This window comes from Dermacentor albipictus, chromosome 3, assembly GCF_038994185.2.
Source record: "Dermacentor albipictus isolate Rhodes 1998 colony chromosome 3, USDA_Dalb.pri_finalv2, whole genome shotgun sequence".
NCBI classification, from domain to species: domain Eukaryota; kingdom Metazoa; phylum Arthropoda; class Arachnida; order Ixodida; family Ixodidae; genus Dermacentor; species Dermacentor albipictus.
Genome location: NC_091823.1, coordinates 10541344 through 10565929, shown reverse-complemented (window position 1 = coordinate 10565929; position 24586 = coordinate 10541344). Strand labels below are relative to the sequence as shown.

The following is a 24586-nucleotide window of genomic DNA, read 5'->3' as shown; positions in this document are numbered from 1 at the left end:
GATGCATAATAGCTGGGACAGCCTGTGTAGGTCAGTGTGAGTACGTCAAGTAATGCCTACATAGACCTAAATCTAGAGGAAACGTGACCTAAACGTGACGCATAGACAGAGCCATAAACATTTCTGCACGCCGAAACACCAGGCCATAACACGATCTGGCAACATCGCATCAAATTACGGGGCTTATAATCTCCCGAAGCCACACTCGAGCTGTGCACGAAGGACGGCGCGGGGAGCACACCGGCGCACGAGCACCGTTGCGATTTCCGAGGCCACGCCCAGCACGAGAGGCGCCGCATCTGTTGTCGATCACGCTAGCGGCCGATTCGGTGAGTAGAGAGAGAGAAAGACGGAGTACACTTCGATAGGTTAAACAGAGAGAAATTCGGTCAGCAAACCTGCCTCGAGGGAAACGGAAAAAGACACGGTAAGGAAGAAGGAGGAGTGTACAGAAACGCAAGGTGGGCGCACAAAATACTTTAGCGGCACACGTGCAGACTCGGAGGTCACGGACAACCTTCCCCATGGTTCTGAACGGTCTTTGTTTAATCTCTTGACGATGAGCTGAGGTTTAAAGTTAGACTTTTATTGCTTGAGCAGACACTGCCGAGTTACCTGTGCTTTGTCGGTGACCCACCGTCGCCAACCGGGATCAGTGAAAACAACGGCACTTTGCGACATACCTTGAGTGACGAATGTTTGCCGCAACCGTATAGCACATATCAATACCTCAACACGCTTTCTCGTTATGGCAGCTATATGATAGCGTGTAGCGCAAGAGCCTATTTCGCAAGACAGGGACCGTGCTCGAAGAAATCCTCCTACGTAATGCCTAATATGTATGCTGTCACTCTATAGCGAAAGCACAGCTATACGTGAATACCGGTCCCCGAACTTTTCCATTCTAGCGTGCTCGCGACACTACAGTTACATATATTAGATTGTCATCCATATTTATCTGATGACCAAGTATAAGCATAGACATAAATACGCGTAAATTCTCACCCTGGCTATAACATCGAGCTAAGCCACGGGCACAGGTGATATCACGCGCCGTTCGTGCACGCGAACCGCTGACGATAAGCAAAGGGATAAAACGAAATACAAACTTGCGCGCCTATACGATTAATGGCATTTCTGTCTTACCGAGGGTCGTTTCGCGGTGAGTGCGGGCTGTGGGTAAACAGCAGTGCACAAAACTCGCTTGCGGCTGCCAACACTGGGCCGTCAGCCTCCCCTGCGTTTCCTCGTGCAGCACGCTTTTACATACGGCGGACGTCACCGGGACGGCTTTATTATGAGGTAATACGTCACGTGCTGCAGGCGCCTCGAACGATGACGCTGAGGATTTGTGTCCATGATGAACAGCCTGTCCTTGACGAGGAAGCTTCAGGCACGTCTTATTTCCACCGCTAAATCAGGCCAATAGCGCGCCAAACAAATAAACGCTGCGCTGTTCTGGCAGCACGCAATCGCGTGTCACATACGTCGAGCTGTCTTTGCAGTCGATGGAGCAATACGGACAACCTTCGTCGCGGTACGAACAATACGGACAATCTTCGCAAGCTCAGCCTGTTTCTACCACCTTTGGCTTGACACGACACAACGTATCAGTGTTACGAAAGTATCTGAGGACAGCAAAGATGTTGGGGTGGAGTTACCCGCCGTGGTTGCTTAGTGGCCATGGTGTTGGGCTGCTGAGCACGAGGTCGCGGAATCAAATGCCGGCCACGGCAGCCGCATTTCGATGGAGGCGAAATGCAAGAACACCCGTGTACTTAGATTTAGGCGCACGTTAAAGAATCCCAGGCGGTCCAAATTTCCGGAGTCCCCCACTATAGCGTGCCTTATAATCAGAAAGTGGTTTTCGCACGTTACACCCCATAATTTTAGGGTGAAGTGAAGATGGCGGATGGTCTGTTGTGTTAAGGACATAATACGACCAGCGACACCATAAAATTAGGGACAATGCAGATACTTTTTTTCCAAATCTATATATATTTAACTTGTGCTGAAATGAATTTAATTATGTGGTTTTGCTGGCCAAAACCGCGATCTGTTTATGAGGCACGCCGTATTGGGGGGACTCCGGGTTAATATTAACGAACCGGAATTCATTCATGTGCTATTAAATATAAGTGCACGATCGTTTTTTTCATATCGCCCCCATCGAAATGCGGCCGCCGCGGCCGAGTGTTTGTTTTGAAGCGATCTCATGAAAGTGCTTAGAGCGAGCAACACTTCACTCGACGGTTCTTGCTTATAATTAAGAACTCTCCAGACTCCCTACAGTGAGCAAGGTCATTCCTCTCGAAGAACGCTGTTACATAATACCGTGCAATGAAACAAAGGGCGCAGTCATTCGCATGGCAAGGCTGCCGGATGGAGACGCGGACCGTGCGACTAACGGGCCCGCCATACACGCAGACTCGGCCAGAACCCAAGAAACTAATGGCGCGGAGCTAGGAAAACAATGTGCAGTTCTATAGCGCGCAGGCCATCCGAGCGATTCAGGCAGAGCGGAGCCGCTTTTCTCTAATCGCCTCATTAATCACGGGAGTAAAACCAACCTGGACCTCGCGTCAATTTGCAACGCGAACCAAACGATGATGTATAGAGGCGAAAGGAACCAGCTAAACGTGATTGCGAATGGCCACCGCGCAAGAAGCGAGTGCAATACGTTTCAATAGCTTCGAAGTTTTAGAACGTGGCTTCTAGATATAAGCGCTCGAGCTTCATAGAAAGCAGGCAGGCGGCAGCAAATTTGTTCTCTCCGAATGATATATATATATATATATATATATATATATATATATATATATATATATATATATATATATATATATATATACATTGTGCGTGTGAGTGCGGGCGCGCCATCCCACACGCACCGCAGACCAAAATCTTTTGTTGATAGTTCCAAGTATGGGATTTATTCTCTTTTCTTTCTTTCTTTCTTGCTTCCTTCCTTTCTTTCTTGCTTCCTTCCTTCCTTCCTTCCTTCCTTCCTTCCTTCCTTCCTTCCTTCCTTCCTTTCTTTCTTTCTTTCTTCTTTTTTTTTCTTTTCCTTGACAGTTGCTGAGGCGCGATCAGAATAATGGATAAATGAGTTAAGGCATACTGAAGAAGAAAAAGAAGACAAAACGCTTGCGCGGTTTCAGACCGCGGAGAAAAGCGACCAGGAGAAACGCCTCCGGAGAAAGTATTTTCATCGGTTGAATAAAGCACTACTCGGGAAGTGCCGTCAGTTTGCGATATAATAATATCGTCCCAGCCATCAAAATAACGTCGAATGGAGCGCCGTCCAGATCGTGCTGGATTGCTCACGAACGAAAAGTTCCCTGCAGAACGCAGCAATGCTATAAAGGGTTCGCGACCCTGTTCAACGCCTCTCTCAGTATAACATCACGATTTGGACAGGGGCAGTATACAATGGCGACGTGCAACGCGGGAGAAGAAGTAGAAAAGAAAGAGCGAGAGACGAGCAGAAGAAGCAGCAGAGATGTAGGAAACAACAGTGCGGCGCGCCGAAAAAAAGTTCGAAGCGCTCAAGCGCTGACACGCAGGGCCGCCGCCTGCTCTTCCTGGGAAAGCTTTTAGCGTCCTGACCCTTGCATAAGTGAGGTGAAGCGTGGACTGGAGGAGCGAAGAAAGTGCGCCAAGAATCGTCGGCGCGGAAAGGCAGGCAATTCTCGAGCCGGAACGCAGACTAAGAAAGAAAAACGGTACTTAGCGACGGAAAAAGTAGTTTGGTCAGCCACGTATACGTATACCTGCCCGCGTGGATTTGCACAACAAAAGGAAGAGAGAGAACGAGTGATCCTGTCATGAAACAAGAATATATATATATATATATATATATATATATATATATATATATATATATATATATATATATATATATATATATATATATATATATATATATATATATATATATATATATATATATATATATATATATATATATATATAGTCTCTGTTCTCTTCGTTTGTCGGCCCTCCAGAGCTGGTGCCGGCTATTCCACTGTCACTTGACGGGCGTGTATACTACAGTGAACATGGAACGGCTCTTAGCCCTCTACAGGCCCGTCGCTATTAAGTGTTCGCCTCTGTCTACTGGTTTATTCGACGAATCACGAATGCGTACGTGTCCGGATACCTAGTTGGGGAATCCTTACCTGTAAATAATGCAGAGTACCCCGAAGGCGAGGTATAATAAAAACAAAGCACCGGACTATTCTATTCCGGGGTCGGATAGGTGAAAAGGGTTCTCACGCACGCAGTCGACGCCATCTGGTAATCCCTGCATGCCACTAAAAAGCAGCACTACGATGATAATTTGCAGTACTCATCGAAGTAGTTAGAAAGAACGGAAAGCGACGGCACCTCGGAAGGTCAATATGAAAGTGTAACGAGAGGATTCTTAGCAATTTCTTTTCCCACGCGATGTAGGTCTGCGAAAGTTGCTGAAAGTAATAGTGCAGCAGACCAAAACAAAAACAACTGCGGCTTCAGTAAAGAAGAAAAGGCATTTGTGATACACGTTTCCCGACAGCGCACAACGTTGGCATGACTTGACGGTGGGACGCCGAGTCCTGCCACAACGTCTGTAAGCGATCGGCTAAACCTCAATGCAGCGTCCGGCCGAGATATAATCCCTCGTGCCAGACATTCCGCTTTCTCTATACATTCAGGGTCCAATTTATGCATGCAGCCTTTGGAACAAGCTTTATACAAGCTGCGTACTGCATTAGGAGAAACAGTGAAACTGTGTTGCCTCACTGTCTTCTCAGGTGGTCGCCCTTCTGAAGACAATATGAGTAACTGCGTAAAGTGGGTGATGATGATGAGTTCAAGGCGAACTAAGATATCAGTACTGGCTTCTTTGGCAGATGACGCTCTGACGCAAAGATACGGGCTCGTAATTGGGATGCGATGTGATGTAACCTGGTGACATTGGAAATGTCAACAATGTGTGGCCGGTTTTTCCACAAACAGTTGGGAATCTTGCACTCGAACAATCCCGCTGCTGATTCGCTGCCGCCAGGTGCAGCTTACAACCCCAATGCCACTTCATATACCATAGAATGCGCACAACGTTGTTCAAAATTGAGTGCGGAGCCTTGTGCCTTTAAACAGGACAAAAGCCACTCCACTCGCGCGAACGCCACTACATGAGCCTTTGCCGCGTATTGTGCAAAGTCAGCAGAACTATTTAGGGGAAGCCCAAGGGTGTTCGAGGGACGCGGAGAGAGAGAGAGAGAGAGAGAGAGAGAGAGAGAGAGAGCTCAAAGAGCGGAAGGAGAGGCACGCGGCAGTTCTGAAGAAAAAAAGAAAGACTTTCCCGCATTCACGTCATGCCCCACGCGCACCATTCTTTGAGCGCTTGGGCATCGATGATTGGCGCGTGTCAATGCACACGCCAGGAGCAGCGGGTTCTGCGCTTTCGCACACATACACAGTCGACTTCCGCAGCACGCACAGCATCGTCGTCGCCGTCGTCATTTGGCGTGACGATAAGCGGTCGTCCGAGGACGAAGCAAGGCAAATGTGTAACACCAAGATGACAGCGTGGCAAACTCGGAAGCTTCCTGCCGCCGCCGAGGGAGCTCAATGGGATAAATACAGTGCGCGCGCGCCTCGACAGCCGCAGCAGCAGCGGCGGCGGCGAATCCGCGCGGCTTTTCACGAACGCCGAGTTGAACTTGCTGCAGGCCCCCTCCACACTCCGCCGTCCTCCCCTTCTCGCACGAAGCTCTCGCTTTTCCTACCACGCCGTTTTGATTCCCGCGAGGCCTCCGCGGCTTTCGGAAGAAACGCATTGCAAGAGACGTTCTCTAAGAAACGCACCGGCGCACAGTCTGTTCGAGCAGGGACCGACCGCTGGCAAGAAGCCGAGGGCGGTCCGGTGAGGCCGACGGAGCGCCGGAGAGCGCGCGGCGTGTTTCTTCTCGGAGTGGGCGGCGCCAAAGAGGGTCAACGCGTGCCTCTTCCTCACTGCGCCGAGCGAGCCGATGGTGCCTCCAGGAAGTGCCAAAGCCGCCAGACTGTTCGCCAGACGAGCCCACGTCGCTGCCATCGCTGCAGAACGGCAATCTGCTGGACCACTTGCGTTGAGCCTTCGTGCGCCTCCGATGCAATGGGATGTCCCCTCTGCATTCTCCCGCGCTGCGTCCAGCAGAGACTGCACGGTGGCGTGCCTGGGACGGGTGTATGGTGCGCTGACGCCACTGGCTGGACGGAGGCAGCAAACATGTGTGCGTCAAAACCCTCAGAACCAATTGGAAACTTGTTGGAATCTATACTTAGATGGGCTTGCTCGTCATACGACTGCTCATATACCAAAAACGTTTCCAACGATTTTCGATGAGTTCCAACAGTGCGAACAACCATTTTTCCGATACGTCGTCCGCTTGGCTGGATCGGAGGGATCTGACGCAAATATGGTAAAAACTTAAAGACACACACATGCGTAATAATCAAGCTACCCATCACCAACAATAGAGCCAGCAAATTTCCAATGAGTTTCCATCCGATATCTAACGGGTTCCACCAGGTCCCAAAGGACGAAGTGGCCATATTTTCCCTCAAAGCCTCCCCCCCCCCTCCTCCTTCCGCCCTCTGCGCGACAGGCCCGACAATATTTTACAGACGTGTTTTTCGCGCTTAAAGTAGGAAACGCATGCGCGTGAGCAATAATCCTATATGTCTTGGATGATTGTCGTGACAATAAGCACACCTAACAAGTTTCCAATACATTCCAACGCCTTTAAACAGCCTAAACAGCGATATTTACAATACGTCGTCTGACAGATTCCGTGGTTTAAAATCTTTGACGCAGGCTATCTCGGCCCTTCCTGCCATAGACCTTTGTGGTATATGAGACTAGTGTCGGGAGACTCATTCTAGCAGATGTCCATCAATGGCATCGACAAAGGGCACCTGGGATCGTTTCGTTCGGGACGCTTTCTCTTCTTCAAGACGCTTCCCAGCGTTCCACCGCCTAGAAGGACAAAGTGTCGTTTGCGTGGCGGCTCTCTGAAATATGCGCACCGCGTCAATGTAGCTGGCGTCCATTGCACCAGATTCCACCGTAGTTTGTCCCATTGTTTGAACGACAACGACGTCGGCAGTGAACCCACTCCGCTGTCGTACGCACTGTACTTCCGCGTGCAGCATGCGAGCAAATGCCGTGTCGACGCTGTAGAAGTCCCGGCGAGCTTGCATTGTGCAACTGCGCGTCTGCGCCTTTCCGGTTTCAAACAGCGATAACCATAATAGCTGTCACTGCAGTTCGGTTGTTAAGGCATGACCATGGCATGAAGTTACAAGTTCTGGCTTAACTCTGTCTAAGCATGAAACACGTGAAATTTACCTCTAACTCCAACCTGTTCATATCTTACGAGGCAGCGCGCCGAGACTAACCTTGTGTCTTGCTGTATGCACAAAGATTGCAAACAAGGACTAAATTATGGCAGGGTGCGAGTTGTAAAGATGCACAACCACCACCATTCTTTCTTGTCAGTTAACATATGCTAGAGCTATAATATTCGTGCACCAAATGTATCAGGAGCAACCGCTGTTTATTTTAAATGGCAGACTGCTCCATAGAACTGCTGCTACTATATATTTGTGTTTAAGTCTCGGTGCGGACCATATTTGATGGAAACAGTGAGCTTTGTCTTCGCCATTTGAAGCAATACTGTGGAGGTGCACTCTGATGCAAATGAACCGGGGCGCGCGCTTCCCCTGTAGTTCCAAAACGTTCTCTTGAAGGCAAATTTTACGCCTATTAGCGCTACAGTCGATGTCGCGTCGTTTGAAACCAACGAAGTTGCTCATCAAGACCGATCCGGAAGCCGCGCATGACGTTGCTGCTCGGGGACACCAATAACTGTTCAGCAGTCGACATGACCAAGAGACGTTTAGAGTGTTTCGGGAAGCAATACAGGCGACATATTGATATAACGGGAATTGTTACAGGCAACTGTACAATATAGATAAAGATATTAATGCAGACAGAAAAGATCAAGGAGAGATAGGCAAAATGTTAGACTATCATAGACGTAGTTAGACCTGATTAGATCAAGCAGGTGACGTGACTGTTTGCCGCCGCCCCATTTCAAAAGAGATGCCTATAAAAACTCGTCGTCATCATCATCATCGCCCTCCCCATAGCCGCGGGCTGCGAGCGAGGGTCGTTCGATTGCAGAATCCAAGTCTTTCACGCGGCGAACTGGTGAGCAAACAAGATCCGCAACGATACAGGTGCACACCGCGCGAAGCCAGTCTTTCAGCGATCATCCAACAGGCGCTCTCTTACTCCAGATGCTCCGACGCAACGTTTTGTTTTGATGGCCGGGGCAAGAAGAGAGAAAAACCAGAGCGCCCCTGCGAGAAGGGTTGCATGCATGTGCACCTGTTCGGCCGTGTATATATATACATACACACTGCAGTACACTCCCGGCGCCGGGGCCGGATAATGGCCGCGCGAGAGCGCGCCAACGTATAATTATAAGCACCGGAGAGTCCACACAAACGGTCCCCTGTGGCTGCCGAGGAGACCGGCGAGCCATCGTCAGGCGTTAACCGGATTCCTATGGGGCACCGTGGAAAGCCGCGCTATCTTCCGAGAGCCGCTGGGCCAATTTCCACGGCTGTTCTCGCTGCGCAGCGCCAGTGGAGCGCCGCCGCCGAGTCCGGGCCACGGTGCGCGACGCGCGGCCCGCATAGCGTCGAATGCGGAACGACGGGGTCTCGGTATCGGGCCGATTATCGGCGGCGGCCGAAAACAACGGCCGCCGCTTCTTCCTCGCGTCGGGATGGCTCCACGCCCCGGCTCATTAGAAGAGAAAACGCTGCGACCGACTTCCGCATTGAGGAGCGCCGCTCCCCCTCCCGCGGTGCACCCTATCGCGTTCTCCTATCGCTGCCTATCGGTGCGCGGGGGCCACTGCCAGTCGGCCATCGTCGAGGTCAGCGGGCGAGGCCACTGTTGACACACTGGACGGCCGTCGCGGCGTTGCCCCCTGCAACGCGGCTGGCGCGTCGTTTGGGTTACGTCCCGCTTGCGGCGAACACCGGACTGTTGCAGGAAGGGGGAAGCCTGTTGGAAACACTACTGTGAGGTTCCGTTGGGTGGTTCGTTGGTAACGCTAGTCGAGCGACAAATCCGATTGATTTTACGCGCTCACAAGCGTTTCGAGCTCACGGACATGTGGTGCAGAAGACACACGGTATACATCAACGCCCGATACGACGTGCGACAAATGTGGAAAGTGCGCGACTTCCCTGATACTTAAAGCCTATTAGAAACTTGCTGGATCTGGGCCCGTATGCATTAAATAATCTTACGCTGGAACTTCCACCCTTCTTTCTTTCTATGCTGGAACTGTTGGTAAGAGCAAATTCCAGCCACTCGTTATGTTGGACACAACAGGAAAGACGGCCAGCCAATAATAGCAAACAGCACTTACTCCAGGGAAGTTTTGTGAATTCGGCCCCAGGTTGGTGGACGCTTGAGCCAATCTTAAAACTAGTTGTTCTCTCGCGGGTATGGGCACAAAACTTTACCCATTAGATCCATGGGGAAGCAAGCAAACATTACGCGCGCAAACGGAGCCTCGGACATTTAAAAACACACCTGTTGTGTCGCCAGCACGATCAGAGACGGGGCGGTGTTGATATTTTGGAGTTCGACGCCGCCATTGCGACCCGTCTATCGCCAACGTTCAGCGAAAGAGACGGCTGCAAAAATGCTGTCACACAGCCCCGTCCAGCAAACTTGAAACCAAATCTTTCTAGAGCTAATTAACTTCAGTATAACTAACTCATTAGAATGCATGGTCATCGAAGATGAATGCATGGTGCAGTTAAGTTATCCTTCGCAAAATGCACCTCAGCCCGTTTGCCCACCAGCAAGGCAAAAACATATCGTCGCTTTCAACTGCCAATTTCAGTCAATATTTCAAGGATGAGAAGTCAACGGCGGTGCTTATAGTGGAATGATGTAATTTTCAGGCTTACAATTAAGGTATCCTTTGAGAGTATATGTAGTAAAGAAAAGTCGAAGAAAGGCACTTAGTCGGGGCGAAGGACTTGACCGATGGTATGAGAAAATGAGCAGCTGGCCCGGCCTGTTGCTACGAAACCTAGCCTAACCGAACACAGAGGCTTGTAGATCAACAAGCGAGTGATCAACAATGGCACAGTCCCACTAAAGGAAAGAACTCGTCTACATCTCCGCGGTGTTGCCACGCCAAACTATAAACCTATAGACACAAAGGCCTAAAGGGAAAGACCACGACCTGTAGTTCTAGACGACCCCCTAGAGAGCAGACCTGGATGTTCCAGAGACCGCATTCCTCGCGCATATAGCCGCCCGCGCACGTTTCATCGGTCGACGCGCGGCGTGCAAGATTCAATCTGACAAAACAGTGACAATGGGCCCCGTGGTCCGGCTCCGCCGCAGCACCCGAGCACCAATGTGGCCTCCTTCCGAGCCGAGACGCCTCGTTTGTGTACGTACACCACCGCGGCAACGCCATTGTTGCACGAACCACGCGGCGCGCACTATTACGGGCGGGTCGGCGCACGCGCTGATGCTCCACAATGCAAACCGCAGATATACGGGGCTCGCGTCTCCGAGATCAGCCGCATAAATCTGCTATACAGCCCCCCTTCGTCCACGGCTGATCTCTTTTCTGCGGCGCAAGAGCTTCTTTTCTCGTTGCCGTTCGGCAGCAAACGTCCAGGTGAGAACAAGCAGGCACGGCCGTCCCCGCCAGAACATAAAGCGCGAGCATGCGCTGTAGCCGGGGCCATCCGTAATCAGCGGCCTCTCCTTTCAAGTCCCTCCGTCCGCCCTCACCAGGAGCGTTGCATGCCTTCTATATAAACACGGCGGCCTCGTAGACAATGCGCACGCACACGCATTGTAGTGCGCGCCGAATCGTCCACGCCGACCGGCGACTGTGTACACAAGCGCGGCGTCGAATCGTGCTCGGCGACTGCTCACGCCGGCGAGGTTCGTCGGGCCCCTCGCGCGGGACGCCCAGCTCGTCCGTCTACTCTTATCGATGGACCGGCTAGCATCCGTCAATGTCCCAGACAAGGGTAGGCCACAGAAAGGGTCCGTTCTCGTCGTCATTCGAGGGACTTGCACCGTGGAAAAACGGATGACCTGAAATAGGGAGAACAGGCGCCACCCGTTATCGGGGCGTAGCGAAAATGTGTACCAGCAGCAGGTATTATACTTGGAAGGGGGAAACACTATATATGTATATATATATATATATATATATATATATATATATATATATATATATATATATATATATTGTTGCGGGAAGAAAGCAGGCCCACGAGTGTAAAATAAGTTATATTTACAAATGATGGATATGGCGTTCAGGCAACCGCCAGACTTCGTCTTTCTCTAGTCCAACTCAACGTCTTCCTTCACTTCACCGTAACATTACCCTCCCGGTGGGGGAGCTCCGTCCCGGTGCAAGTTAAACAGCCTCACTTATTGGGGGGACATAGGGCTTGAGCCTGGTGACGTGAACAACATCACTGGTTAAGTTGGGAGGCACGGAAGGCTGACCGAGTGGGGCGATCTCGTAGGTCACGTCGGACAGTTGGCGTAAGATCTGGTACGGACCAGAAAAACGGGACAGTAATTTTTCCGACAAGCCGACACGACGTGAAGGCGTCCAGAGAAGGACAAGGGAACCAGGTGAAAAATGGTGGTCTCGGTGCCGAAGGTCGTAGCGTCGCTTTTGAGAAGCTTGCGAGACTGTGAGGCGATGACGGGCGACATCTCGGGCCTGGGCGGCTAAGTCAATAGCCTCGCGAGCGTAAGCAGTGCTGGGTGACTGTACTGCGGAAGGTAGCAACGTGTCAAAAGGCAAGGTGGGGTCGCGGCCGTACAAAAGGAAAAATGGTGAAAATCCGGCAGTGTCGTGACGGGACGAGTTGTATGCGAAAGTGACGTATGGTAAAGCGACGTCCCAGTCGCGGTGATCGTTGGAGACGTACATGGCGAGCATTTCAGTGAGTGTGCGGTTGAGTCGCTCGGTGAGGCCGTTCGTTTGAGGGTGGTACGCGGTAGCAATCCGATGTTCTGTAGAACAGGAGCGGAGCAGATCATCAACGACCTTCGATAGAAAGTAGCGGCCGCGATCCGTCAGCAACTGGCGAGGGGCGCCGTGGTGCAGGATGACGTCTTTTAGTAAGAAGTCGGCGACATCTGTAGCGCAGCTGGTTGGCAGGGCTCGTGCGATGGCATATCTAGTGGCATAATCGGTTGCTACAGCAATCCATTTGTTTCCTTTGATGGAAATTGGAAACGGACCAAGGAGGTCGAGGCCCACACGGAAGAAGGGCTCTGTAGGTATATCAATGGGTTGAAGCAAACCAGCGGGAGGCATAGCAGGCGTCTTCCGGCGCTGACACAGGTCGCAAGAAGCGACATAACGGCGCACAGAGCGATAAATGCCAGGCCAGAAGAAGCGGCGCCGCAGGTGGTCGTAAGTACGAGTGACGCCCAGATGTCCAGCAGTAGGAGCGTCATGAAGTTGCTGGAGCACGGTGAGTCGAAGGTGCTTGGGGACGACTAGGAGGAGCTCCGGGCCGTCAGGACGAACGCTACGACGGTATAAAGTTCCATCGCGCAAGGTGAACATCCGAAGGGACGGGTCATTGGGCGAGGAGCTTAGGCGGTCCATAAGTGTTCGAAGAACAGGATCCTTGCGCTGCTCGTCGCCAATGTGGAGGAAGCCGGAGAGGGACAGAATACTGATGTCCGAGTCTGCATCGGTATCGTCCGGTTGATCCACGGGATTGCGGGACAGGCAGTCAGCGTCTTTATGCAGGCGTCCTGACTTATATATAATAGAAAATGTATATTCTTGTAGGCGCAATGCCCAACGTGCAAGTCGTCCAGTTGGGTCCTTCAAAGAGGAGAGCCAGCAGAGGGCGTGATGGTCGGTGACAACGCAGAAGCTCCGACCGAAAAGGTACGGGCGAAATTTCGCGACCGCCCATACGAGCGCGAGACATTCTCTCTCAGTAATGGAGTAATTACGCTCGGGCGTGGAAAGGCGGCGGCTAGCGTAAGCGATGACACGGTCTTGGCCCTGTTGACGCTGAGCGAGGACAGCGCCGATGCCATGACCACTCGCGTCAGTTCGTACTTCAGTGGGCGCAGAAGGGTCAAAGTGGGAGAGAATCGGGGAAGTGGTAAGCCGCTCAATCAGGGTAGAGAAGGCTTTCTCCTGTAGCGGTCCCCAAGAGAAAGAGGCGTCTTTCTTAAGAAGGTCAGTGAGAGGGTGAGCGATGTCCGCAAAATTTTTCACAAATCGCCGAAAATAAGAGCATAAGCCCAGAAAACTACGGACATCGTTCGTTGAACAAGGTACAGGAAAATTTCGCACGGCGTGAACTTTCTGTGGATCAGGTTGGATTCCGGCGGCGTTGACGAGATGACCAAGCATGTTAATTTCACGGCGACCGAAATGGCACTTGGAGGAGTTTAGCTGAAGGCCAGCCCTGCGAAACACGGAGAGTATGGTTGTGAGGCGCCGCAGGTGGCTCTCAAAGTTCGGCGAAAACACAATCACATCGTCGAGGTAACACAGGCATGTAGACCACTTCAAGCCGCGCAAGAGAGAGTCCATCATGCGCTCGAATGTAGCTGGCGCATTGCATAATCCAAAGGGCATGACTTTAAATTGGTACAGACCGTCCGGTGTGACAAAGGCGGTTTTCTCGCGGTCCATCTCATCGACGCTAATCTGCCAATAGCCGGAGCGGAGGTCAATTGATGAAAAGTATTGGGATCCGTGAAGGCAGTCAAGAGCGTCATCAATGCGAGGCAAGGGATAAACATCCTTCTTTGTTATCCGGTTGAGGTGACGGTAGTCAACGCAGAAGCGCCACGAGTTATCTTTTTTCTTTACTAAGACAACCGGTGATGCCCACGGGCTACTGGAGGGTTCAATGATGTCCTTGTCCATCATCCTGTCTACTTCTTTCTGTATGATGGCCCTTTCTGTTGCCGAGACACGATATGGCCGCCTATGAATGGGGCTGGCGTCACCGGTGTTGATGCGATGCGTGACAACAGATGTCTGGCGAAGTGGACAGTCGGCCAAATCAAAGATGTCCCGATAAGATGACAGGAGATGACGAAGAGCTGTTGTTTGCTCGGAAGGAAGGTCGGGGGCGATCATCTTAGAAACATCGTCCGCAGGCGTCGAGTACGAAGGAGTGGATGACAAAGGTCCGTTCGTACTGAGGAAGGATGCAGAGGTCAAAAAAGAAATCTGAAATTCTTCCAAAGGAGTGATATGCGCTATCGCGATACCGTGTGGCAAAACATGTGACGAGAACCCAAAATTGAGGATGGGCACGCGAGCGCAGTTTTCGCGGATCCGAATTAAGGTGCTCGGTAGGGCAATATTACGCGACAAAACCACGTCAGTAAGCGGCGACAGGACGTACTCGCCATCAGGTACGGGAGGACAGGGCGTCAGCAGGACATTTGTAGCAGCCTGTGGAGACAGCCTTGCAAATTGAGCAGCACATAAGCGGTGTGGAGCACAAGTGGTTGCGTCGGCAGGAAGCGGCAGGTCCAACTGTACAACACCTGCGGAGCAGTCAATTTGGGCAGAGTGTTTCGAAAGGAAGTCGAGGCCGAGAATTAGGTCGTGTGGGCAGTGTTCAAGGACGATAAATAGAACAACGGTATAATGGCCCCCAATGGTCACACGTGCTGTGCACATTCCAAGGACAGGTGACGTACTCCCATCGGCGACTCGCACGGTGCACGGTACGGCGGGGGTCAGAACCTTTTTGAGCCGGCGGCGGAGAGCAGCGCTCATAACTGAAAGCTGCGCTCCTGTATCAACGAGAGATCTAACAGGAACGCCATCGACTTCAATGTCCAGCAGGTTTCCACATGTAGGCAGGGTCAATAGAGGATTTGTGGGCCGGGTCGGAGTTGCAGCTTCACCTCCGGGAGCTGCACCGCCTAGTTTCCCGAAGCGAAGCGACCGGTTGCAGAAGGGGACGAAGAGCGGTGAACGAGAGGCGAACGGGACCTACGACCTTGCGGAGACGGGGATCGGCTGGATCTTGGTGGAGCACTGTCGGCGTTGATGTTCCTAGTCGGCGTATAGGGCGAGAAAGTGCGATTGTCGGGTACTTGGCTGTAGTGACTCGGAGACGACCACCGAGGAGGCGACGACCAGTGGTTGCGGCAATGACGGGCGATGTGTCCAATACCGGAACAATTAAAACAGATGGGTTTATCATCCGCTGTGCGCCATTCAGCTGGGTTGCGACGGAGTGGTGGAAAGCTTTGCGTCCGGGAGCGAGCGGTCGGAGAAATTTGGTAGGTGTTGGTATGGCGGACTGAGCAGAGAGATGGAATGCCCAAACTTGCTATTTCCTCCCGAACGACCGCTTGTATAAGGGAGATAGCGGGTACGCTTTCCCGACAGTCTGAACGAACGGGAGCCGGGGCCATGGCCTCAAGCTCACGGCGAACGATGCGCGTTATTTCTTCCGGTCCTGCGGGCTGAACGAACCGCGGCGGGTCTTCGCAAGAAGATGTCGCGGCGGTATTGGGCAACCGGTCGAAAGTTTGAGTGACGCGGCGGCCCTTCGCTTGTTCGAAGCGCCGGCACTCCTTAATAATTGCATCCACAGTGGCACAATCCTTACACATCAAGAGATTGAAGGCATCGTCTGCAATACCTTTCAATATATGGCCAATCTTGTCTGCCTCGGTCATGTTGTCATCAGCCTTGCGACAGAGGGCCAGCACATCCTGTATGTACACGACATAGGATTCTGTGGACGTCTGAGCGCGGCACGCAAGTTCTTTTTTAGCTGCCAGCTGACGACCGACAGGTCTGCCGAACAGGTCTCGCATTTTTTCTTTGCAAACATCCCAGCTCGTTAGGTCAGCTTCATGTGTGTCATACCATTGCTTCGCAGTTCCCTTCAGATAAAATATTACGTTTGCAAGCATCATTGTAGGATCCCACCTGTTGTTGTCGCACACTCGCTCGTACATCGTAAGCCAGTCCTCGACGTCGACGTTGTCCGTGCCACAAAATGTTCCCGGGTCCCGTGGGTGAGTGAGGATGACCGTGGGCACGGGCTGCCGAGGCGTTGTCGCTTGTGTCGGTTGATTTGCCATTGTGGCAGCAGGTAGATGACGTCCGCTGCGAAGTTCCGTGGTGGTACCCCGCACCTTCCACCAAAATGTTGCGGGAAGAAAGCAGGCCCACGAGTGTAAAATAAGTTATATTTACAAATGATGGATATGGCGTTCAGGCAACCGCCAGACTTCGTCTTTCTCTAGTCCAACTCAACGTCTTCCTTCACTTCACCGTAACAATATATATATATATATATATATATATATATATATATATATATATATATATATATATCTGTTTCAGATCCTTTCTCTCGCCCGCTCGTTTGTACACGAGCTCGTTAGCATTCGTCGGCCGCCGGTGGCGCTATATGTTTGGCGAATTCCCGCAGTCGCCCGAAGGAAGGGCGCGGCGGGCGCGCCATTTATTTTTTATTTTTTTTTAACAGAGGGGCAGAGGGAGGGGGCACTACGAAGTTTCTGTGTATACAGTTTGCTGCGTTTGAGTTTTTCGTCATCTTTGATCTTGGCACCTGGATGCCGACTACAGTTAGTTGGTTGATACCGAAAATCTGAATTGGTAAGTTTTCTTCACTGAGATGTCAGACACTTTTTTGGATTTCAGCGAGAGTACTTTCTTAAGGAATCAAGGGTCGGCGAGAGGGGGTGGGGGGTAATGATTATTGTAACGTGCACATGAAGTGCTTCAGGCAACGCCTTCCAGCTATTTATTTATTTATTTATTTATTTATTTATTTATTTATTTATTTATTTATTTATTTGCATGCTTGCTTATTCTCAATCGGGCTCCCGAGTAACGGCCTCGCTGACCAACAATAAAGATTATCTTCTCGTGATGACGCACTCCCTTTTACGGTAGCAACCGAAATTTTCAATTTCAGCTTTCAGCAACATAAAGATGGTATCATGTTGTTCCGCACGCTGCCCTAAGTCCACGATTCCGGGAACCAAAATGCACAAGCAAAGGCAAGCCATACTGTCGAAATGGGTCGTACTTCTTCTGGCTTTACTCCCTAACACTTGCGTATGCTACTAGCCCATTTTCGACAATTGGAGACTGTGATTCGGCAACGTGTCGAAAGAAAAATGGAGAAAAGGAAAGAAAAAAGAAGCCGAACACGCGGTCTTTATTGTCTTCTAAAGTCGTCATTTGTGATGCCCGCGCCCTATAGGTGGCGCGCGTGGTAAACCAAGAAGTAAGAGGCGATTGGAAGATTGGTGGAAGAAAAGTAGGGAAACGACAAAAAACGGAGACGTAGGAAAACAAAGTTCACAATAGTGGTCAGAAAATTTGGTTATGAGAGTTCATCATGGGCCCTTTTTTTTCTTTTTTCTTTTTTTTCCCGTTTTTAACCTAGGTAGGACATTAGGCAGTATAATAGCAAGAGCTTGGTGGCGCAACCCGCCGCCCCGTTCAAAAGGGGACACTCGTAACATCCATCCATCCAACCGATGGCTGTCCGGAGGAGGATCGCGACAGAAGCGGAGGGCAGGGAAACGTGTTGTATAGCACGTCGTGACAACTTTGTGCCACCGTGTTACTTTCATTACGCAATATATTGAGCAGCATGGACGCATAAGTGCAATTATATAGCTAATTAAAGATGAATAAGTACAAATTGAATCCATGCTAATGCATTTTCTGTTGCGTTATATAGTTTGTTCCACTCGCGTACATGACAGTACCCCAGGATAATTTTAAGAGGAGGGACGGAGAGGCACCCGTACATGCCCTACCTAATACTTTTATCACAAGAAGCCAACAAACACTGACACCAGGGACAACATAGAGAAAATTACTTGTGCTTAATAAATGAAATAAACAAACGATAAATTAATGGAAATGAAAGTGGATGACCCCAGAACCTTCGCATTTCGCGTGCAATGCTCTACCAATATCTTTTTGGGCCGCGGCCGCTCAATTGGTAGAGCATCGGAGGCAAAATGCGAAGGTTGTGGGATCGTTCCCCACGTGCGGAAACTTGTCTTTTTCATCCACTTTCAGTTTCATTAATTTATCATTTGTTTATTTGATTTATTAAGCACAAGTAATTTCTCCTATGTTGTCCTTGGTGTCAGTGTTTGTTGGCTTCTTATGATATGACTTATAAAAATCGGCACCGTTAGTTTACCCCTTTCTCCTCGTTTATTACATAACGAGGGTCTCGAATCCGGCAACACTGATGCCTTCGGGCAGCATGTGTGGGTTTATTGACCGGCTGCCTTCACCCAAAAAGATCACGTTCTCGTGACGCCTGCGGCAAAATGGATGTTCCACATCCACCGCCAAGGTCTGTGGTGGTTATGTAGAGTTATGTAGTGGCGCTGGCTAACACTCCCAGGGTTCTACTAGGAAACATAAATGCTCAAGAAAGTGGATGTGGAAACGGCGCCGCGGTAGCTCAATTGGTAGAGCATCGCACGCGAAATGCGAAGGTTGTGGGACCGTTCCCCACCTGCGGCAAGTTGTGTTTTCATCCACTTTCATTTCCACTTTCATTTCCATTAATTTATCATTTGTGTATTTCTTTTATTAAGAACAAGCAATTTTCCCTATGTTGTCCTTGGTGTCAGTGTTTGTTGGCTTCATATGGTATGACTAATAAAAATCGGGCCCTTTGGTTAACCCCTTTCTTCTCGTTTACTACCTAATACTTTGCCACTCGAAAAAAAAAAAGGAAAGAAATGCTCGCAGCTGTAATATGCGACACCTAATACCATTTTATTTCTCAGTTATTCGTGGGAATTTTAAGCAATAGACAGTCCTTCAAACAATTAAATATGTTCAACTTTATAAACGTTACATAAGCACGTAAGGAAAATCATTCGCCGATGTTCGTAGTAATCTAGCTTCATTGTCTGAACTAGCAACTTCTCACATACTTCATTTTTGCTCGTTTCCCCTCCTCGCAAATGTATTGCAACACACGTGCGATGTGAATAATATTAGCAAATATACCGGACTGTATTAGAAGACATGTTGCAGCTTGTTTCTGACATATTGCTGCGGCTTCTGGCAAGGTTACTACGAAGAACATGTTTTTCAGCCTAATTTCCGCAGCGTTTCATATGCCGCGTAAACTTGAACGCATTGATCGTATAGTAACTCATATAAGCCAAATAAGCATACCACAGAAATGTTATTTGCCTAATATGAATGTCGAAAATCCTAGAACCGGTGCGCGAAAAAAATAATGTAACAGAGAGAAAGAGAGAGAGAGAGAGAGAGAGAGAGAGAGAGAGAAAGAGAGAAGAAACAATACAACTAAAGGAAGTCTAGACATGACAATGGTGTTTATTTGCATCAGTACATCAGTACATGACGCTAGGGGCATGCAGAAAAAGCTGCCACATGGACAGCTTGACGAAGCCGCAGGCCCCCGCATAGGCGATTGCGCGGAGTTAGCAAGCGCAAAGGCAGTACATCATTGTTTGGAAATGCCATTTATACAAAATTGAGTGATAGCCCATGTATACGCGTGAGTGTTTTTTGATATTCTCTGTCCAGTTCGCGCTTTTTTTATTCTTCTTTAAGGAAGTGGCCGCTGCCACTTTCTATTTTTGCATATAATCCTCTTTATCAGTGGGATCACAACCCTGCCTATCCATAGCCTCACCACCCATTGTTTCTCGATGGATTTTGCCATAAAGAAGGAGACTTATCTCGTCGATAAAAATTCGGTTCTTGCACTGGGAAACGCAGTACATGTGCTTACTATTGTTGTTCTTGGCCATCGCACGAGCGAAAGAGGTAAACAAAAGCCTGGGTCTGCACGGCAGGTGTCGGCACAGCCCAGACTAGCCACGTGAAAATGCGGCCATACCGCGTTGTCGTCTGCTCATCCTATTCGAGGCGTTTCTCTCTTTGATCGCTGTGGGGCCCTGCGGGCACTGCGAACAACGAGGTCAGACTAACATACCGGCGCTGGAGGGAGGAAACGGTGCGTACGACTCGTCTCATCTTCTGTAGGGTTGTATAAAAATAACCTCTAGCATGACATTAAAAACATATATATGTTCTGCTTGCACACAAGCCAGCCCGAACAAAGTCCGTCTTTTCCTCACTAAGTTTCGCCGTGCTCACTGGTGCCGTTAACTGCACCAACAATGTCAACAAGTGTGCAACGGCATCCTTCAATGGGACTGCATGAGCAGCCATCCAGCCATCCCCGGCGACGGAGCTGCAATGAAGGAACATTCGCAGGGGAAATGCGAATGATACAAGGATAAACGCTGGCGACAGACTGTATCGCTAAAAGCAAGATGCACACACACACACACACACACACACACACACACACACACACACACACACACACACACACACACACACACACACACACACACACACACACACACACACACACACACACACACACACACACACACACACACACGCACGCACGCACACACACGCACGCACGCACGCACGCACACACACGCACGCACGCACACACACACACACGCACACACACACACACGCACGCACGCACACACACGCACGCACAAACGCGCGCGCGCGCGCACCATGGAAGAAACCCGACCACCCGGGAAGCAGCTCGCATCGGGAATCGTGGCGACCTTGACGCGTTTCGCATCATTTCATGCAATCGGGACCATCCTCGACGTGGGCACAGACAATAAAATAAAGAAAACTAAAGCAGGCGACAAATAAAGCACACTCTGAAGGACGATCAAGGTAGGCAGGCGGGCAGGAGGCGTAAGTATATAGACACCTCTTCGCTGCCGCCCTTTGACGCGCGCCGCGCACGAAGCTTGATGAAACTGCGAGAGGCCGACCGCCTGCCACAACTGCAGAACCGCTGGCATCTCGGGTCCTGCTCAGTGTACCCACCGAGAAGGCGTTGCTGGCGCGAGAGGTCGTTTCTTTTCGCTTTCTCCCGTATAGCGAGCACTTCACTCCTCGCTTTACTATGCGCTTTCTGGCGCGCTTCGTGTCTTACGTAAAAGCTCACACACACACACACACGATCATGCGCATTTGCACAAGGTGCGAAGGCACGCCACGTAGACACTAAGGGAATTTCTCAAGGGCGATCTTCAACGGATCTACCACCACGTGAAGGCGATAGAAGAGGCAACAAGAATAAGAAGGAAAGCGATCCAGGGATGGCATCAACGCGGGGAAGGGCAGAAGAAGGAATGTCGAAACGGGCGTAGCTGCTCCAGCCAACACAGGAACGGAACCTTCTATTTGCGCTGGCGGCGATGGACCTTGACTGCGCGCCCGGAATGACTCAGAAGAAATGTACTCCTCGCGAATTTTTTTTCTTTTTGCTTCGTTTTCTTCGAAGTAATTGTCAGCACTTGTACGCTCTTGACCAGATTTAGTGTTGATCTTCCCCGAAGGCCGTGTGAGCTTTACCAATACGCATGCGCCCAGCAAGCACACAGAGCGCAGTGCGAGCATAAATTTGCGTTGCTGTCTGCGGCTGACCTTGGAAGCGTGTCCGGGCAATTGCTCGAGCTCTATGTCTGCAATGCAGCCGGCCGACTGTGCACTGTACGACAATATGCCACAGCACATGCGTCCATGAACGGCTGCGCGAGTGGTCATTCATCATTCTTGGCAGAGGCGCATACAGCGATGACGAGCAAAATACTTCATGCAATGGATTATGCACACGGCGGACAAACTCCATGGTCGAGCATAACGTGGCTCAGCAGCGGAGAATTGCGCCGCCAGCAGCTTGACTGCGTCGTCCTTGCGTGTGAGATGATTGGGGAACACTGAGGTATGCAGTATTGTTTCGTCGTGTGAACACACCATAAAGGATGAAATCACAACGTAGCAGTGATGCTAGTACTATACAGATGTAGTTGTGGCGCAGCTATGTGACGCAGATTACTGCTAGTGGAATGGTGGTTCGTATGTAAAAATGTCAGCTCCCTTTGTCCGAACTTTTTGAGTCACAGAAGTAGTGAAATCATTATAATAATCACCCTCATGCGCTGCAGAGGTTGGGGTGCTATCTGGACACTGTCAAATTCCGCCACGTCGACAATTCTGAGCCAATTAGAGAGGATGTAGAAGCCTTGCTATCTAATCAGAGAACACGGCACTTTTGACACTATGGCTCAATTTAACATTGTACCTCCCGGCTGCGTATGCGAGCTACGGCGCCCGAGACCAATGTCCAAATATATTGTGTTATGTGCGCATTCTGTCGCCCAACGCAAAATTTACACAAGACGCTGTACGCGATTTGTAAGAACAGGCAGCGCTCGATCGTGGCAGTAAAGGCCGGTCCAATGAAAACCACTACACTACGAGAAGCTCAGTGATTATAATCCCTGATTAGCAACCGCTTCCACATTGCTTCGCGGCTTTATAATGAGGCCAACCGGCGTATGCGTCTAGCATGTCCTTCGTTGTCTTTGTTCTCTCTCTCACCTGACGGAGATGTGTGGGAACGGCCGCTAGGGAGCACGAGAACATCCCGCTTCGCGTTGCGACAGGATGAGGGGCCACCCTTCGCGGCTGCTTCTCCGTGCTTCCATCGCATGAACTCTCACGCCGCGAAGCCCCCCGAGGGTGAATGTGAAAAGAGAAAAGAACACGGCGGCGGAACAATAGGAATCTCACTGCCATCGCCGCCGCCGCCGCCGCCGCCGCCGCCGACAGAGGAGAGGAACGCTGGACGTTAGTACAAAAAGCTCCCTTGAGTGGCGCCGGATGAGAGGACAATAAGAAAGTGTCGCCACAGACACTCTTTCTCTCATTATATCCCTCCCTCTTCGCATCGGTCGGTCACAAGGACGCGTCCCTGTGAGGAGGCGAGGGGAAATGCGGCTACAGTTTATGTATGCACGGTCGATACGTCAGATGAGGTGATTCGCGACAAATGGGGCTCGCGCGCGCACTCCTCACGCATGTTTAATGCACGAGGTTGGGAAGAAATGCCGTTATACGATCAGCTCGATTTGTCGCGCCTTTCACGCGTCGAGAATCGCGGTGATAATCGCATCGACTCGTTGAGGTCCCCGCTGATGGTAGACAGTGAATGAGAGAGAGCGCGCGAATGAGCGAGGGAGCAAGAGCGAGCGCGTGGGACAGCGTGAATGTGCCAATTGGGCCTATGGTCCAACACCTGAAGACCCAGTGAACTGTGCAAAGTATGTGGCTACAGTTTCTGCTCGCAGGATCGCGAATACCGACCACGGCGGCCGCATTCCATGGACGCGAAATGAGAAGACACCCGTGTACTTAGATTTAGGTACACGTTAAGGAACCCCTGGTGGTCAAAATTTCCAGAGTCCCCCACAACGGCGTGCCTCATAATCAGATGGTAGTTTTGGCACGTAAAACCCCATAATGTAAATTTTTCTGCAGCGGACATTGAACAACTGCTGCGTATCTGCCCAAGAACGCGGTATACTGGGTAGAGCGTACTAAGAGTTTCCATACTATACCAATGATTGAACAGACAGTTATAGGCATTGGCTCATGGACGATAAGTTCGATCAAATCACTACTGCAATTTCTACTTTAGGAAGGCATGCACGCTATTATTAACTGAACATCTATGCCGCAGCACAAATTTCACGAGAAAGAAAAATTGAGGGAATTAGTGCTTCGGTAAATGAACAAATGACTGAGTGAGGAAGACTTATTGAAAGAGAGAGAGATGAATGTATGAGGATTAACTAGAGTAAATGTCCGGCTGGCTACTCTGCTCTGGGGGAAGGAAAAGGTAGAGAAGACGAGGATAAAAACTGGCAACGGCTATAGATTTTCTTTCTGTCTCGATGCTTTTAAAAGCACAATTATGCTTTTAGAGCAACTCGAGCTAACGTCGACTGGGAATAGGATCCCAGAATTCTGTTTCTTGTAAGGCGACGCTTGCCAAGCTTGTCGAGCATGGTGCGAAGCGGTTTCCTTATAGTTCACTGAAACGACGGCAATCACACAGAAGGTGCGCAATCGTCTCTTCGCACACACAAGTTTCACATTCGGGACTCGTTGCCATTTCGATGAGAAAGGAGTAGGCATTTGTTATTGCTGCTGCGAACCGTAAACGACATGTGAGGGTTACGCCACGTCGTGGTAAAACCCGGGCGGAAGGCGTAGCTTTACATGGGAATTCAGGCAACGAAATCGCCGGTTCGTGAAATCCGATGAATTCCATTCCAGCTCGAGTGAAGCTCGCAGAGCTTTCCCGCTTCGTCCGCTCTTGTTCATACCCGAAAATTTCGAACATTGCCTCTTAGGCAAACTGTTCAACTTTGCCGCTACGCACAAGCGTTACTCAATGGACAGCCCTTTCAAAAATTATATTTCGAAAGGTTGACCTAGTTTCAACGAGTTCTTTCTTAACAACGTCGAGAGGGTACTTACTACACGCACTTATGACACTTAGTCGGCACCTAATG

General features: G+C 50.3%; 2 protein-coding genes across 9 annotated transcripts in view; one reads left to right on the top strand and one right to left on the bottom strand.

The window, feature by feature from the left end:
- The window catches only part of LOC135919543 (protein Shroom3-like), a 612939-nt gene that overhangs the window by 428670 nt on the left and 159683 nt on the right, over positions 1–24586 (bottom strand). The window contains exon 1 of one of the 5 annotated variants that reach the window (XM_070535074.1): positions 1147–1243. The exons of the other annotated variants lie outside the window; for them this stretch is intronic. The gene's annotated coding sequence lies outside the window, so the exon portion shown is untranslated. Of the gene's footprint in view, positions 1–1146; positions 1244–24586 lie in introns of those variants that run through there. 5 annotated transcript variants of the gene reach the window in all.
- LOC135919544 (uncharacterized) overlaps positions 1–24586 on the top strand; it is a 148954-nt gene that overhangs the window by 49694 nt on the left and 74674 nt on the right. The gene's annotated exons all lie outside the window — the stretch shown is intronic.